This window comes from Apodemus sylvaticus, chromosome 6 (genome assembly GCF_947179515.1).
Source record: "Apodemus sylvaticus chromosome 6, mApoSyl1.1, whole genome shotgun sequence".
NCBI classification, from domain to species: Eukaryota; Metazoa; Chordata; class Mammalia; order Rodentia; family Muridae; genus Apodemus; species Apodemus sylvaticus.
The window spans coordinates 36176822-36194848 of NC_067477.1; positions in this window are offsets into that span (position 1 = coordinate 36176822).

Sequence of the window (18027 nt, forward strand, 5' to 3'; positions counted from 1 at the left end):
ATTACATGTGTGTATCATAGGTTCGTGTGTGTGTGTGTGTGTGTGTGTGTGTGTAGGCAGGGAAGGGGGAAATTCTTTGAGAAACCCACACCCACAACAACCTAGGGTATGTCTTTTTTCCTCAATCTTTTTCTTTTAACCCTTGTATTTTATATTAAATTAAAGTCTCATGATAAACTCCAACTGTGCTTCGTTGATCTCATCCTGAAGCTCTCTTCTGTATCCAAGCTGGAAGTCCTGGATTTGTCTGAGTGGAAGTTTCTGAAAAGAACTCTTCAAGCTGCTGTGGGTGAGAGCAAGGTGTGTCTCCATGGTACTGTCAATGACAATCCACGCCCATCCTTTGCTTCATCTGGTACCAACTGGTGACCTTCCATGCATGTGGCAACAGAGCACACAAAACAGACACAAGTCCCTGCTCTACTGAGGGTATGACTTGAGTTAGGGACTCCCCTCTAGAGGAAAGTAGGCAAATCCCCAATAACAATAATGTTCTACAGAACATTTAAATGTCATGAGTGAGGTGACAGTGACTGACTGGGGACTGCTTTAGCCCAGGTGGTCAAAGAATCCAAATGGAAAAGAGTCTGCCTTAGGAAAATCATGGGAAGAATATTCCAGACACTTGGGTGAGCTAGTGCAAAGGCCCTGGGGTGGGAAGGTACTTGACACCTTAACTCAAGCAAGCCTTTATAGCATGGATTCCACTAGTAGCAAGAGGGAGACATGGAAAAAAATCAGCCGTTCAAGGTTACTTAAGTGCCAGATGTCACAGCTGAGATTCAAACTCAGAGTTGAGGCTGTTGGTGCAGGATAGATGTCATCTGAAAAGCCAAGATGGGTGGGGTGACTTAGGCCTAGAGAGAGCATACAGCTGAGGCCCCAAACTTAGTAGCCTCACTTTCTAAGGAGAGGCAGAGAACGGAGAAAGGGCAGGCCCAGAAGCAAGCCTAGAGGTGTTGCCATGGAAACAAAAAAAAAAAATTAAAAAGGAGGCTGCTCCAGGGAGAAGGGGTAGCTCCACCTCCGCCATCATCTAGATGGAATTCTGGGGAGAAGCCAAGGAAGGAGAGATTAGGCAAGTGACCACTGGCCCAGCGGTGGGGGCCACTGATAATCTAGAAGAGGGCATTTTTAGTGAATAGACAGGCAAGACACCCTGTCTTAGGGTTTTACTTCTGTGAAGGGCCATCATGACCCAGGCAACTCTTATAAAGGAAAACATTTAATTCAGAGATTCCGTCCGTCATGGCTGTTTGCAGGCAAACATGGTGCCGGAGGAACCAAGAGATGTATACAGGGAAACAGAGGAGACCATCTTCTGCCGGCAGCCGGGAGGAGGCGCTCTTCCGCACTGGGTGGAGCTTGAGCACAGGAAGCTTCAAAGCCCGCCTACTAGGTAGCACGAGCTTCCTTCAATATAGTCACACCTCCTTCAGGAGGCCACACCTCCTTCAGGAAGGCCACACCTCCTTCAGGAAGGCCACACCTCCTAACATAATAGAGCCACTTTATAGGGCTAAGCATTCAAATACATAAATCGATGGAAACCAAACCTATTCAAACCACCACACACCCCATGGGGGTGGATAGTGTGAGGGGTAGACCGACGTGACTGGTAAACCTCACTGGTTCTGTAATGTATGAACAGACCACTAGACTTGGAGTCCAAGTCCCCATGCACGAGGCGCCCTGTGACTTTGAACAAGACATTTAACTTGCCCAGGCCTTGGTTTCCTCATCGGCAGAGTAGAAATGACCCGAATGTTTCCTGCTACGAATCAAAACAAGGAGAAGGCGCCAGAGCCACGGAGTGCCTTGCAGACAGAAGGCGCTTTCAGTGCCGAGATGGCTTCCCCTGGGTGGCAGTCAGGACTCACGACCTCCCTCGTCGTCTGCTTTAACCATCTGTGTCTCCGAGCTGAAATCTGTTCCACTGACCCCTAGAAGACTAGAGCCCTCTCCCTCTCAATCCCCCCACAGCCATTCCTCTCCAACCCGACCTCGGCTGGGAGGAGGCGGGAGCTGGCTTGAATATGCAAATATCTCCCTAACCAGCTGGTGTCTGCCTCTCTGAAACACGTGTTCCAAGACCCTCTGCCTAGCCAGGACCGAGCCCAGAGCCCAGAGCCCAGAGCCCGTTGCTCCAAGGCTCAGAGTGGGCCGATTACAGAGCAAGGAGCCGCACAGCTAGCAGATGGGGAGGGGCTGGGAGACAAGAAGGGGGAGGAAAGGAGCAGGTGACCGGCCCTGGCCAGGGCCAGGAGCAGGGCAGGGACGGATGAAGGGATGAAGGGATGAGAATGTCCGGATGTGCCCACACACAGGCTGCAAAACCATCGGTCCAGACTGATCTGCTTTGGGGCTTTAGGTAAACTGAACACCCCATGTCCCTGCCACCCTATATTGGGTTTACAAAATTAACGTTGCATATATTAATCTTTCTATCTCTATCACTGTTACTCTATTTCTATTAGTTTAGCTATCTGTATGTGTATGTGTGTATACTGTGTGTATGTGTGCATATGTGTATTGTGTAGTGTATGTATGTGTGTGTGCATGTATATGTATGTGTGTGTATGGGTGTGTGCATGTGTGTACATATGTGTATACGTGTTTGTGTGCATGTGTGTAAATGACTTACACATTTCACCCTCCATCTGAAGAAACCATGCTTTTTTCTCTTTCTAAGTTCAGGCAAAATCCCTGGTCCACCCTCCTGACAGGGGACCTGCTGTCCTGTATGTTGCTTTTGATCTTCAGGACCCTGTCCCTAAACAATCTTCAGTGTTGTCCTGCAAGCTCTAGCATCCATATAAATGACTGGCACACAGTTCATCTTTTGCAGGCTTTATTTGTTTGTTTGTTTGTTGTCTCTGGGTTGTGTTTGTAGGATTCAAATGTGTTCTTACTCAGAGCACAGGCGAGGATGGCAAAGTGTTGCTTGCCAGTCCCAGGAGACAGCTGGGGACCAGGCAGAAGAAGGAGATGGCTGAGCAGGGCTCAACCCAAGGGCAGCCTGGGGCAGACACACGCCTTGCTCTGCTTATTTGGAAAGTGGGTGACTGGGGAGTGGATCTCTCCCAGCCCCAAGCTATAGGGTGTGATGGCACAAGTTGGTAAGTGCTCACTGGAAAGGCCCAGAAAGTGTTTATTAGAGGTCTCAAGGACCACTCAGTCCTTGTCACGAGACTCCGTTCTGCCGCTGTAGTGGGAAAACAGATGGATAGTCAGTAGCCAAGTGAGCGTGGTTGTGTGCCAGCATCACTATGTGTGACAGGGACACCTCCTTCACATAGTAGTGTGCGTTTGTGAAATGTCTCTCTGTTGATTCTTCCTTCACACACTTACAAATGTAAAATGCTAGGAGGGCGGTGGTGACGCACGCTTTTAATCCCGACACTTGGGAGGCAGAGGCAGGCGGATTTCTGAGTTCGAGGCCAGCCTGGTCTACAGAGTGAGTTCTAGGACAGCCAGGGCTACACAGAGAAACCCTGTCTCGAAAAAAAAAATGTAAAATGCTTTCTCCCCTCAGAGGCCACATCACAACATGCTGAAGGCCTGGTCTTATCTGTGTCCCCTGCTAACGCCTGGACAAGAATGGATATAGAAGTCTGTGGTCTCTGCCACAGTTTTGCCTGAGCAACTGCAACTAAGCCCTTAACCTCCTGATCCCTATCACCTGCTCTCTACCAATGGTGATGCTTCATACCCACCTCTGCTAGCATGGAGGGACTAAAATGAGAAGATTCGAGAATGTCCCAGCCCGTGACAGAAATGTGAGCAGGTCTGTGCCTATGCCCCCTGCCCTGCAAAGCCCTCGCGGGTGACAGAGTCCAGGATGGTCCTGTCTTCGGTCTTCTCTTTGCACTGTGCTCTCCTGTCTGTCTCCCACACCTGTCCCTCAGGTGGTGTGGGACCCACAGTGGGGGAGAGGGGTGTCAGGAATGGTGTTCTCTGCTAGAGTTCAGGAGCCTTGTCTGAGAGGACTGGGCCCCTTCCAGAGCCTGCAGGCAAGAAGAGGAATTCCACTGCTCAGTCTGGATGTCCAGACATAAGAAGTCTCTCATGCCTCTTTACTACCCTTTGCCCAGAAATGCCACTGACTGCAGGTTCCCAGATGCCAGGCAGCAGGTTATTCTAAAACTCATAGTAGAAGACATATTTTTTTATGTGATCAATAATAGCAATGGGGAAAGAAAACGTTCTCAAGAAAAAATTTATAGTAATACTATTGTGTGTGGTATATGTGTTTGCATGAGGGTGTGTGTACGTGTGTACGTGTGTGTGTGTGTGTGTGTGTGTGGTCACAAGACAGCTTTGGGGAGTCCGTTTCCTCCTTCCACCATGTTGAGGCAGACGCTCTGTTTCTGCTGTAATTCCAGGCTTGCCTTAGCAGTATTCAGGCTGCTGACATGCCCCCGCATCCAGCTCTCTTTATGTGGGCTTGAAGATTGAAATTAGTTTATTGGTGGAACAAGCCTCTTTACCTCTCACGCCATCTTGCCTGCCCTGGGGGAAAGGATCTTGAGAGTGGATAGAAGTGCTGGAGGCTGGGCATCACTGTGCCATGAGTACCCAGGTCTAGAGCCTGGTGTCCACAGCCTTGAGTCTTAGAGAGGCTGTGCATGGGCAAAGCCCAGCCTGTAAGACCCTTTCCTCCAGCCGGTCAGGGAGGGAAGCAGCTGAGCAGCTCTCTGGTGTTTTTGGAGTACAGCTCTCCCCGGGAGGGAAGGAACCCGCGGGCAATGGACCACCCAGGCCAGCATCTCCCTGTCCACACAATGGAGTACCACAGATGGCTCTGCTCGAACAACAGGAACGTATTTTCTCACGGGTCTGTCTGTAAACTAGAAGTTCCAGATCAAACTGATGACAGCTCTGAACTCTCCAGAGGCCCGTGTCTAGGCTTGCAGATGGCTGCCCTCTCGCTGTATCCGCACACGGCCTCTCCTTTGGCATATACCCTTGGTGTCTTTTTGTCCCTATCTTGCCTCCTCTTATAAGAACAAGCACTCATATGAATAGCCCACCTCTGTGGTCTTATTTTAAACTAATTACCTCTTTAAGGTCCTGGAGAGATTGGAGTTATCCCTAGTAATATTATAGGCTATGGGGGGGAGGGGCTGTAGTTTCAACATAGGAATTACGAGGGGAGAGAGTTTAGCCTAACTCCACCTCCAAGCCTGGGCTGCTCACAGCTAACTGAAGCCCCTCTTGAAGATAGAGCAATGCTGGGGAGCCCTGTGTACCCTCCTTCCTATACACTCTTTTAAAGACATATCAGTAACCTTAGAGGATGAAGGGTCAAGTTAGGATGTCCAGAGCTACCTTTGCCTCAGTCTGGTTTGGTTTTCAGAGACACAGGCTTGCTAAATGTCGTCAGGCTGATCTTGAACCCACTATTTAGTCAAACCTGGCCTCGAACTCAGGGTGATCCTCCTAGCTCAGAGTCCCAAGGACTAGAATTACAGCTGTGCATCCCCATGCCAGATGGCTTCGAAGGGCCACAAATGCGCAGACAGGAAGTGGCGCCCACCTCTCTCTATCTACCACACAGGTGGCCAGCCCCTGCCCCACTCCACAGCTGTTGTGAGTGACAGGCACAATGTCCCAAGCTTTGGATCCAAAGAGAAAGCGTCACTGTAGCCTGTGGGAGCCCAGGCCTCCCCAGCCTCCAAGGGTTCCTGCTGCTCATGCAGTCATTTATTAGTCCACATGGGGTACAGTGGAAGTGAGTGGGGTGCAGACTGTAGGAGGTGAAGCCACCCAGCAGGGAAAGCTTTCCATGAGGTCTTCTAGCCAGCAGCTCAGGTGCCCCAGCTGGCACAGTGTGGAGCAAACTTCGTCCTCACAGAGCCTCCCCTCTCCCTCCTCATCTCCTTGGCTGCTTCTGCCAGGCTCGGTTCCTCCCTCCCCAGCAGACGGGCAGGGTGGCCGGCAGGTTGGGAGCTGGCTTTGTGTATCCCTCCTGGTACGATTATTAAACGCAAATTACAAAAGACGTGACCCAAAGGATCTTTATTTCTTCTTTCAACAAGGGTTGCCTGCAGGGCCTTGATTCCAAATTCCGTTTCAATTATCTCGGCCACTTCCCACACAAAGCGGCTGGTGTTTGTAATTGCCGGTGAGGAAAGAGGCACTGAGAGGAAGCCAAGGGGCTCTGACTCCCAGAGTCTTCCTCTCCAGTCTGAACTTGCACTTGTAGCCATCAAAGCACCATTCTCGGCTGCATCACCAAGGGATGGATGCCGGCAAAGGAGAGGTAACAGAGCCCCGAGCGCCGCAGCCACGGAAAGATCTCGGGTTTTTCCTCTTCCTCTCATTCTCTAAGTGGAGGCACCTGGATGACTGCTCTGGAGAGTCCAGAACACAGGGTGTCGGGAAGACAGAGCCAAGTGAACTCTACCTTGTCCTTGGGCTATGGGGCCTGATGGGAGGTGCTTCAGGAATCTAGGAAGAAAGCCATGTGCCTGTCCCTGTCAGTTTTCTCCAATGGCTGGGTCCCCCACAAAGCACAGCGTTGAGAGTTGACGTGACATCTCACTGTGTTCGGGGTGGTGTCTCGAATTGGAGAATGAATGAAAGTTCATGCTTTATAGCCCTCTGGCGGGGGGGGGGGGAGTGGGTAGTATCTGGCTGTCCCACACAGTGTGGGGGGTGGGGTGGCAGATGACCTTGAACAAGTATGTGACTGTTGAGCCTCCATGGAGCCATCATCCGAGGTACTTGTATTTCAACCTCATAGGGATGCTGAGACTAAATTCAACTCAGGGTGAAACCTCAGCACAGTGCCTGGCACACAGTAGGTTAGCAGCCGGAGTTACAGCCCAAATTAATATACAAAAAGCAGGCTAAAGCCATAGGTATGAATGGCTCTGTAGTTCATCCCTGTCACCCTGTTCCCTTCAGGCACCAGGATCCCAAGGAGGGTCTTAAGGCCACCCAGATTCAGGGTCATTGGCCCCACTGAGGGATTGTAGGCAACAGGCCCCAGGCCCACGCAGGATAGCACGAAGGGCGATTTACAGCCCCGCTTAGCCAGGGCCGGGCGAGTCATTTGTCACGCCAACCCCGGGCACCTTGTTCTACCTGTGTTGAGTGTGTTTTATTGGTGTTGAGCAGAGTGAGGCCAGAGCAGAGTCGGGGATAGGAAACCCACTCAAGTGAAAAATGAGGGAGCCAAAGGGGATTGAGTGGAGCCGACGGACGGGGACAGGCTGCAGGGAAGGCGGTGAGGAGAGATTGGAAAACACAAGACAAATGTGTGCGTCAGCCCCCGGGGTTCCCAGAAAGAGGGGCACATGGCACCTCCCTGGCTCTGTCACACACCCCAAGAAAAGACATCCAGGAAGAAGCAGGGTTCCAGCCTGAGGGCCCTGGAGCCTACAGTCTATGGGTTCCAAAGGAGGTTTTAAATAGAAAAGCAAACCAACCCTTAGACCCAGCTGCCCAGACTCCCCTGGGGGCCGGGGGAGAGGCCCCAGATGATCTGTTTAGGATTCCTTCAACATCCCTTCACACAGAAGTTTCAAGTCTAAAATCCTGAGATGAGACTCTGGGGTAAGGTAGATGTAGAGATCTCCCTGTTAAGAACAAGAAAAGAAAGAACAGGAGAGGGAGGCCAGGGGAGAGGCAGAGAGAAAGGGAGAGAGGCAGATAGAGAGATAGACACTGGGCTTTGTGCCCGCAACAAGCCACTAAAGGTGCATTTTTAATTAAATTTATACAAAATGTGTCAGTTTTATCTCTAGGTTTCAAACCTGACTCTTTGCTATCAAAGGAAAGTATTGATCTCCATTGCCCCGGAGCTACCTGACTGAATTAAACAGAATAAATAGGAGGAGGAGGACAGAAGGGTTCAGAAACAACTGCAGAGAGGCGCAAGCTAATGGCCCCACCGTCATTTGCTGCAATTAAAAAACAAAACCATTTAGAGGGCCTGTTAACACCTTGAAGTCAGAAAACTCTACACACACACACAAAAGCTCTAAACAGCTCCCAGGCAAAACATTTTAATTGCTATGAATGCTTCCATCTCTGGCTGGTGCTTGAATATCTGTGCATTTTGCTGCAATACCCAGGTGCATATGCACGGCACTCCATCCACCGTGCCCACCTGCACCCGCCCCTCCCCCACCACCCCTGGCCCTTTGTATCCAGAGCCCCGTGGAAACAGTGTTTCCCAGCCCCAGACACATCTGGTTTTAGGCCTGGCTCTGCCTTGGTTTCCTCGTTTCCAGAAGGGAAGGTATAACAGGCACCAAGGAGTGCTGCAAAGAGGAACCATCTCTTTATTAAAGAGTCTGGTACAGGGATTGGGGCCAACTGAATGCACAGTGTAAGAGAGGAATAGAAAGTGAGTGTCTGCCCAACATCTGAAGCTATCCTGAAGGTGGGGGACGTCCTAGGAATGCCAGCATGGGACCCACCCTTAGGCGGTGCCAGCAACTGCTTTTTGGGTCTAATCAATTGTGCCTTCCTATTTGTGGTATGTCTCCCATAGGCCTCTGAATTATGAATCTGAGCCTCTGACCTCCCATTTTGTCTCATAAGGCAGTAGAAATGTATGTGCCAATCACCCCAAGGTCTGCAAAAGAAGGACAAGCTGCCAAGGTGACAGTCCATGCTGGGTGGCTTTCTGGCTGTTGCCACTCAACTCAAGACCCACTTGTTGGCATATGGCCAGTATAGGGGCCTGAGCCATACACAGGAAAGACCACCCTTGATTTTATGCTCTGTGGTTCCTTTTTCTTTTTCTTTTCTTTTCTTCTTTTTTCTTGACTAGCATCTCACATGTAGTGCAGACTGGGACTCATTCTCCTGCGATCACACCCCTTTGAGAGGTACACACCCAGGCTGTAGGACCGTCACTCCAGGGCCCAGCAGGAGAGAGGTTATTTCCCTCTCCACCTGGGAGCCGCAGGCTGACCAGTGCTGCTTAATTAAATGGGGGAAAGATCAGGTCAGTGCTAGATAAGCAGGCAGGTTAGGACGCAGGGCAGGAACGGGCAAGGGGGAGCTGTCAGCACCCTGGCCTGGAGAGCGCGATCATTCGTAATGATAAGCAGGAGAACGGGAATAATAAAGGACTAATGAACTGGCCCTGAAAGTGACAGGAGATGGGATCTGATAGAAAGCAACCCCCCTCCTCGGGTGCCCGCAGTCCCGAGGCTGATGGCAGAAGGGTACAGGAATGGAGGCTCCCAGGGCCACCTGCTTCCAGAAGGCTGATTTGTCCAGAGGCTCAATTAGCACCCACACACTCTTTCCAAAATAGACCTTCCCAGACCACACCCCAGACATTCCCTAGGTCTCCAGTGGAAGTCAGGCACCTGCATTTTGTACGTCTCCCCTGGAGCACAGAAGGCAGGCGGTCTGTGAACTATATTATGCCAGGCAGGGCCCCCAGAGCTGGGGCCCATTTCATATCTCCGTCATTCTAACTGTATGTGTGTGTGTGGCAGCACCTGGCAAATGACAGACAGTGGCAGAGTGTGGAGAGACAAACCCGAGCCTCTCACACACTCAGTCAAGCCAGGCAATGCTAACCGTGTGTAAGAAGGAAAGAAGCATCAGAACCATCTTACCTTGTCCTGTTCCCGATCCTAGCATTGGTGTTGACGGACACTAACATTGTCATCTCTTCCAATCAGAGGTCACTAACTCGAAATGTCCCCAAAACCTGAGTGTGAAGGCCAGGGGGACACTGGAGGGTCCTCGTGAAGCTCACAAGGGCCCATGCCACCCCCTCTGGAAGAAACTGTGTGTGGCTGGGTCTTTCCAGGAGGCTGCATTTTATCTTAACTGCGAGGCCAGAAGTTTGTGTTTCTGCTTCTAACAAAGTATTTCAGTTCTGGTTCTGAGAAGATGGCTTGTTTGGTGCCTCTCCATGGTCTTCCTCTGTACCCAGTACCTAGGAGCCTATCTATTTTAGGGAGTCTGACATGGGTGGTCTCTGAGTCTGCAGTGATTCTGCCTCCAAGTTTCAGCATCCTCCTCTATACGCTAAAGGATGTTAAATAGCCACTGAAAGCAGAGCACAAGAAAGCCCTTGGCGCAAAGGCAAAAATCCGCTCTCCAGTGCCCACCTTAGGGCGAGCCAACAGGCAGGGGCTGCAAGAAGCAGAGCCACCCCGAACTGGCCACGCATGGTCATGTGTCACTCACCAGAGGAGAGCCTGGTGGAGGACAGAACCTTACCGTCCCGCCAGGAGGAAGAGATGACAGGTACGTGACACAGGCATGGCTGCTACCCCCCCTCCATCTGGAACATTCCATGAGGATGCACTGGAAAAGGCCTGGCTGGGCTCAAGCCTCCACTTCCTGTCTCTTAGACACATCTTGCCGCTGAGTGAGCCTACGGACAGAGAGGGTGTTGTGTGGTAACCTGCCATCACCTTGGAAACACTGGGTCTCCGTGTGACTGGATGTGAGTTATATGAACATGGTTGCACAGCTCCCAAGGGCATTGTAGGGCCCTCACTTTCTCTTAACCATGAAGGGTGCAGTCTAATAGAACACCTAGTCATAGAGCACTCTTCACTCTTCAGATATAAGTTAAAAACCACTGTGCCGTGGGATCTGAGCACTAGCTCTTTGGTAGAGTAATGGCCTCACGTACACAAAACTTTGGGTATAACCTCCAGCACCAGAAAAAAAGAGACTGGGATGCATACCTAGAGTCCCAGCACTTAGGAGAGAGAGGCAGGAGGACCAAGAGTTCAGGGTCATCCTTGGCTATATAGTGACTTGAGGCCAGCCTAGGCTACATGATACCCAGGAGACAGAGAGAGGGAGGGAGGGAGGGAGGGAGGGAGAGAGAGAGAGAGAGAGAGAGAGAGAGAGAGAGAGAGAGAGAGAGAGGAGAAGGGAGAGGCAGACAGAGAGAGAGAGGCAGACAAAGAGAGAGAGGAGAGCGAGAAAGAGAGAGAGAGAGAGAGAGAGAGGGAGAGAGAGAGAATGCACTGAGCAAATTAAAAACCAAACAACACGAGAATACCAAAGGCTCACAGAGAAAGCCATCTTCAATTTCCTAAGACCAAATACCCACCTTCCTTCCTTGAGAGGCACCCTGGTCTAGCTTTGAAAGCTGGGCACTATGACGTCACCCTCTGGCCCTCCTCAACCCTCCACCACCCAGGGGAAAACCGCCCTAGAAAGTTTGTGTTCTCTCTGTACTTTATTACCCAGGAGGTAGCCCAGAGTTAAACAGAAGCATCCTTGTCCTTTCAGGATGTGACGGACGGAGGCCTGGCTGGGACAGAATTCTGAGGTTAGACCATGTGTGCTATCCTTACAAAACTGTCTTTGCTTTTTCAGATTCCGTGTTCTTTCTTACTCTGTGCTCAATAAACCTGTGTTTGCAGGAGAATGTCAAAGCTGACTCCCCGAGGCCTGTGGTTTTACTGAAGGATGGGCCTTCTGCTTTCTTGAATCACCAAAATTGCTGGATTTTCCTTTCTGAGCCACACAGGGGCAAATCACACAGTGAAAAGCTGACACGGGTCTCGCAGCTCCTTGGTCTTGAGATCAGCAGCTGAGGGGACACAACATGGCGCCTTTGCCTCCTGACCCCAGAGCTCAGGTCCAGGAAAGACCAGGTAAGGCCCTGGGAAATCCTCCCTCACTTCCCTAAGAGAGCTTGTGGGAGAGACACTTGGGTCACTGAGGAGGAATTCAGATTCCCCAAAACTTACCTTATTTACAAAGGACAGATACAACTTCCCATAACCAAGACAGGGACATTTCCTCCACCCCAAATCTCTCACCTTCCCTCTAGTGAACCTGCTTGTACCTCTTAGATCTGTGGCTCCTCTTGGACCAAGTCTTCGGTCTTGGCTCTGCTTTTGAAAGCACCCCCTTCCTTCCCCCACGCACCCTCCCGCACCCACTCAGGCCGATTTTCACTCTGCTTTTGTGCCTTAGCCTTCATCCATAATGCTGTTAGAACCATCCCCCAAGCTCCTATCAGAACGAGGCTGTCCCGTCCGCCACCCTCAGAAGCTTTCACTGGCCAGCAGGGTGCATGCCGCTCTGATCTGCTTCCTGAGCCTCCTTACCTCCTGCCCTGGTGAGGCCTGAGGTGTACCTTTGTCTGGTCTATGACTCCCAGAGGTGATACCTAATCCTGGGCCATTCGCATCACTGGGGATGGATCCATTTTCTCCTGACAGGAATACTGTATCATAACATCCCCTTTAATGTGCATTACCTTGGCAGAGAGTTAGGCCGTTTCCTTCTCCTGCTCTCCTGCTTAGAGACCAAACTTTTTTTTTTTTTTTTTTTTTTTTTTTTACAAAATGCCTGCGGGAGGAATTCAGTTTTCCCTTTTGAGCTCTTCAGTGACACTGGATATTTGGTATCCACAATCCTCTGTTTCTGCCCTACACCCTGCAACTCCACCCACAGGCAGCCAAGCCACTGGACTCATACCTAGATAGCTTTGGAAAAGAGGCTACTGGCCACACCTCCGTTGCCTACCTGTTCTGGGGTCTTGTCTCTGCAGAGCAGGCCCACCGGAGTGAGGCCCGCTTCTTCCTCCTCCAAGCAGAGTGGGAAATGGATTTATCGTGGCTCACACATGTGAGCAACGAAGGGGAGAGGAGGCAGGAGGGAGAAGAGAGGCTTTGGGTGACTTCTGTGACTAGACAGCAGGGAGAGGGAGAGGCAGGAGGAGAGGCAAACTTCAGAGGCAGGCCGTCTATCTCTGAGAAGGGCCTGGCCAGCTCAGTGGGGAGCCCTGCCCCTAAGATCCTGAAGGAATCCTGAGTCCCTGTGCTGGAGGGAAGCAGCCAGCCTTGTGCCTTGCCTAGTAACCAGCCAAGTGCCACCTGCTGCTGAGGCAGCCCCTAGAGCCGTGTTTCTCAACCTGTGAGTCATGATCCCCATGGTGTGTGTGTGTGTGTGTCCAACAACCTCTCGCAGGGGTGGCCTGAGACCACTGAAAAACACAGATAGTTACATTGTGATTCATAACTAGCAAAATTACAGTTATGTAGGGGAGGAGGTCTCCATGACAGGAGGAACTCTACTAAAGGGTTGAAGCATTAGGAAGGTTGAAAACCACTGCTCCGCGCACTGTTGGTGGAGGTTACAGCAGCCATAGTCCTTGCACACGGTCTTCCTTGGAGAAAGTCCCTGTCTCCAGCCCACTGTGGGTGCTATGCATGGGTGGGCGTGTTCTCCAGCCCTAAGGAGCCCTCACAGAGGAACTGGGATACAGGCAAACCTACTTTCTCAGGCCAAACAGATTTCTGGAGCCAAGACCCTAGGCTTTGAGGGCAAAGTTTAGTAAGCAGCACCGGAGAGGACCAAGGCGTCACTCGTTGGCTCCAGAAAAGGCCCCCAGGACTCCATTAAACTCTTGTTAGAGCCTCAGTGGATCCACGAGCCAGCTTCTCGCCAGGAGACAGCCTAGCAGATGAACCCGACCCTCCAGAGAGCTTCCACAATGTCTCTCTGTGTCAGGCCAGAGTCTGACTGCGGTGAGAAGAGGGTGGGGGATAGGATCCAAATTCCAGGCTGTGGGTGGGAGCATAATTGTGGTGTGGCATCCTTAGGAACAATCCTCACAGACAACAATGGCAATTTGGGCAGGACCCAGGCAGACATGGAGATGGGGTGGACTGAGGGCTTTCTGTGTTCTCACTACTCCAGGGAGGTCTTCTTCACTGTCCAAGTCATTGCCACCACAGGGCCCGCATACAGGCCCAGAGCAGAGCAGGTTTTGGAGACACGGCTAGGGTCCAACGGGACCGCTTTCAGTTCTAAATGCTCATAAGTAGTTGAGCAATTTTGAAAAAGCATGTACATTATGTAAACATGCCCTGTGGGTCCAGTGCAGTCTGTGCACCTCTGGTTTGTGACCTTAGGAGAGATGCCATTCAGGCCCCGTCTGTACCTGCTATCTGTCACAGGGACTTGTGACTCAAGAAGTATTGTCAGCCTCCCCCTGGAGACAGAAGTTGCGATATGGGAACATTCCTAGGTCATCCTACCTCTGATCTGGCAGGGCCAGAGACCCCGCCTGGTCTGCATCCTTAGCCTTCCTGTCCTCTGCCTTGTTGACTATCATCTCCCTAGGAACAGTTAGCACTGGGCAGCCCAAGTGACACACAGGGGTCCTGGGACGACACCTGAAGTTCCAGTATCACCATGCTGCTTTACCTAGGATCAGGCTACTCTATACTTCCCACTGTTCCTGCGTTCTCACCTCCAGTCAGACCTGTGGTTGCTGAAAAGGGCTGACTGTAGTGGAGCTCAGGACCAGAGGATTTCGCAGGGCTCTCCGGTGTTTTCTTGCTTCAGAGAGCCTGCTGCAGAGCCTCTGTCTCTTTCCCCCCACGGCAGGCATGCCGGTGGGTTGCAGCTGTGACAGATGTTCTTGGGCGGGCTGGCTGGCCCTCATTCTGCGGGAGCCAATAGCCCCAGCAGCCTGGGGAATTCTGGGCTAATGCTCAACCCTGGCATGGTCTTCTCTTGCTAACCCCTCCAGTCCAGGTCCCTGTGACAGATGCTGGGAACATATGCTGTGAATTAATTCGCTCCAGCACAGCCGCAGAGGACCAGGCTCCTCCTCTGTCTGTCTGTTCCTACCACCTTTGCTTTCTGGTTCTCCAATACCAAAAGAAAATTTGAATTTCCTCTTCTTTCTTATGCTGTGTTCACTGGGCTCCCACTCACCCACTCACCCACCCACTCACCCACCTCTGCCTCTCCTGGGCTCACTGCTAAAGGCTTTACACACACACACACACACACACACACACACACACACACACACACACACGCACACAGTTTCTTGTCTCCACATAGGTTATATCCCAATTTTCCTGGAATGGATGCATTCCTTCCTTCCACAGAGAACCCCACCCCCATCCCCTGAGGGAACAGAATCTCTCTCCAGTCTGCTAGTCCTTGTCTTACATCTAACTCAAATCACTCCTGCTGTGATCGGCTGGATGGAAACAAACAGCGAAGTGTTGAGGTTTTCCTCTATGGAGGGGTTGACAACCTTGTTCCTAAAAAGAACTAAATAGTATATAGTTTAAGCCTTATAGGCTAGATGGTCTACACTGCAGCTGAGTTCTGCTCACCCGACCCCAAAGCAGCCACAGAGCACATGTCAACATATGAAGATGGCTACGTTCAGGCACAGATTTACAGAGTAAGAGGTAGGCCGGTCTGTGGCCTCCTGACTCCTGCTCAAGCAAACTAATGTGCTTCTTATCTCAGAGGGAAAGTTCCCCTCTCTCGCTTCTGCACTTTGGAGAAAGTCCAGCGGTTCTTCTGCTTTGGGGATGAAGTGCCCTGTTTCTTCCTCTGCTACCTCATTAGCACGTCAAGTCAGGGCCAGGCCTCCATGGACTCTGTGCTCAGGATGGGAAGAAGGAACTTGACAGAGACTGAAATGCAAACATCTACTCAAACCGAAAGCACTTCCAAGCTGGAAACGTGGTCCCCGCGAACAGAGATGAGCTGGGGAAGGGGGAAATGAAGAGAAGAAAGGAGCCCGTGCCTCCTGAAGAGGCCAACAGCCACCTTGGAAAGACTTAAGGAGACATGAAAAAAACAACCCAAACCTAAGGACTGAAGTACTAACGTACTAAAACAAACAAACAAACAAACAAACAACACCCTGGAAAGTGTGGCAGTTTGTGTAAGTGCTGTAAGACCCAGAGTGCTGGGCCGCCAGGGAACCACAAATTGACCAAAACCACCGAATCCAACACTTTGAGTGACACCTTTGCACAGAGGTCTCTAGCCCAGTGTGCCCTCAGGTCCCACTAAGCACTGGGCAGAGCCCTTCACCTGTAAGGCCCTCACTGCCACCAGCAGAGTAATTTAATGACTCTCTGGAGCATGGGGTTGGAGAGCCTCCTGGGAGCAGTGAAGAGCACTGATAGCCTTTCAGCCACCAGAGACAGGAGGCCCCTAGCTCCGGTGGCAAGCCTCCCCTTCGAGAGCTCTCCCTGGCTCTTCATTGAGAACTGCAAATTCCAGGGAGTGTTGTGCGGCCGCTGGCAGCCCCCTGGGCACACCTGGTCAGCGGCCTGGCTGGCAGCCTCCCCAGGACCTCTGGCACATGACAGAGCCCATTGTTTCCATTCCACAGAGCACAGAAAGCTCTGCTTCACCAGGCTGAGCCGTGAATAGGAATAATAAAAAAAAAAAAAACATTGAAAACAATGTTTCCTATCATGCTTGAAGGCCGGAAGAAGCAGAAAATACCAGTGACACCCAAGAGGCCTTGGGCATAATGCCTTATCTCCTCTGATCGGTTTGACTTCCATACCCTGACCTCTAATACTCCTGGGGTCAGGCCAGGTCCATCCTAGCCTCCTGGTTCTGGGAAGGTCCTCACCACTGGACCACCATTCTTACTCTTTCCCTCACCCTCTTCAGTGACAGCCAAGATGTAGCCTCTCCTGATCATACTCTTATTTTTATTTTCTTTTAGAGCCAGGTGTGCTGGCTATGAAGCTAAGGATGACCTGACCTTCTCTACTCATGCTTTCTCTACCTCCCAAGCGGAAAGATTACAGGTGGATGCTGAAGGACTTTGAGCACCATTGGAGGACTTTCGGCAGCAGGACAATGAAGGGGCTTAAGAAGGGGGGAGTATAGGGGGTTAGGTGAGTGTGGCTAGGCGGCACTAGGTGGGGGAAGGTGTCCAGGCGGGCCCTTGCCTGGGCACCTCTGCCCCTGAGGGACCACACACACACAGACATGGTATAGAATAGAGTTTATTCAGAATAGGGGATGGGAGTTAGTGGTAGAGAGAGAGAGGTAGAGAGAGAGAGGTAGAGAGAGAGAGAGAGAGAGAATAGAGAATGGAGGCCGGCCATGACCACGTTGGGGGGGGGGAAGAGCCCCAGGGGCAGAGAGGTGAGAGAGTATGGGAGAGCCAGAGCAAAGAGGGAGAGGAGGAGCAAGTAGCCCCTCTTATAGTGGGCCAGATCTCTGGGGCGGGGTATACCTGGCTATTGCCAGGTAGGTGTGGGGTGGAGCTTAGACAAAACCCCAACAGATACTGCCACGCCTGCTTTCTTCAGTGCTGGGTTTGAACCCAGGGCTTTGTACATGCCAGCTCTACCAGCTGAGCCACATTTCCAGATGGGCCACTCTGTTTTAAACGACAGTGCATATGTCTGGGTCTCGTGGGCTCAGGCACAGTGGTGGTTCCATACCACAAGCCTGTTGGTCCTTCAGAATGAGAAGCGATGCCTGCTCTGCTCTGGGACCAGGGGGTGGGGCAGAAACTTCTGGAGAAAGTCGGATTCTGCCCGTTCGTTACATTAGATGACTTTGGCAAGCTGAAGGCAGCATAGGTGCCATGCGTACTGTGGAATGAGCTCTTGAACACCAGCATGGTCGCTCACTCCGTACTGGATGACCCTGGGCGCTCGCCCTCGGCCTCAGCATCTGTCACGTGGGTCAAGCACGGTTCACCGTGTCCCTGACAGCTGTGGGACGGCAGGCAGGCTGGGGAACTGCGTGTGTTGAGAGTCCAGTTAGTACACTTGAGCACTCAGCTCAGCGTGGGCTGGAACTTGCTGCCATTGTAGGGAGAAGAAAGGAGTCAAACCCTAGCCATTAGCTCGGGCCAGCCAAGACCCTGAAGGTTGTTAGGAGCCCGGAGGCCGCTGTGGAATTGGTTGGTAATTAAGGGACTAGAGTGCAGCCTTTGTCCGTTGGGTTTCAGAAGGATGTGGGCTCAAGAAAAACCAGCCTGGATGAAAACTTCTCAGTGGCCATGGGAATTATTCCAAAGAAGGCCCTTCTAGTGTGTGACTCCAAGAAAACAGGACCCCCAAAGCCACTGAGTCCCTGAGTTTATAATTAACCGACCAGCATCTACTCTGCAGATCCAGAGCCCAGTAGCTCACCAGGGAAGGGCACTGTAGTCACACAAAAACAACCCCCCAGTGGGTTTTTGAAGTGCCGAGCCTCTTTGTTTTTCTGAATTTTAATGAAGGGCTTTCTGAGCAGGAAGGCTCGGGCGCCGAGCCGCCCACTCAGAGG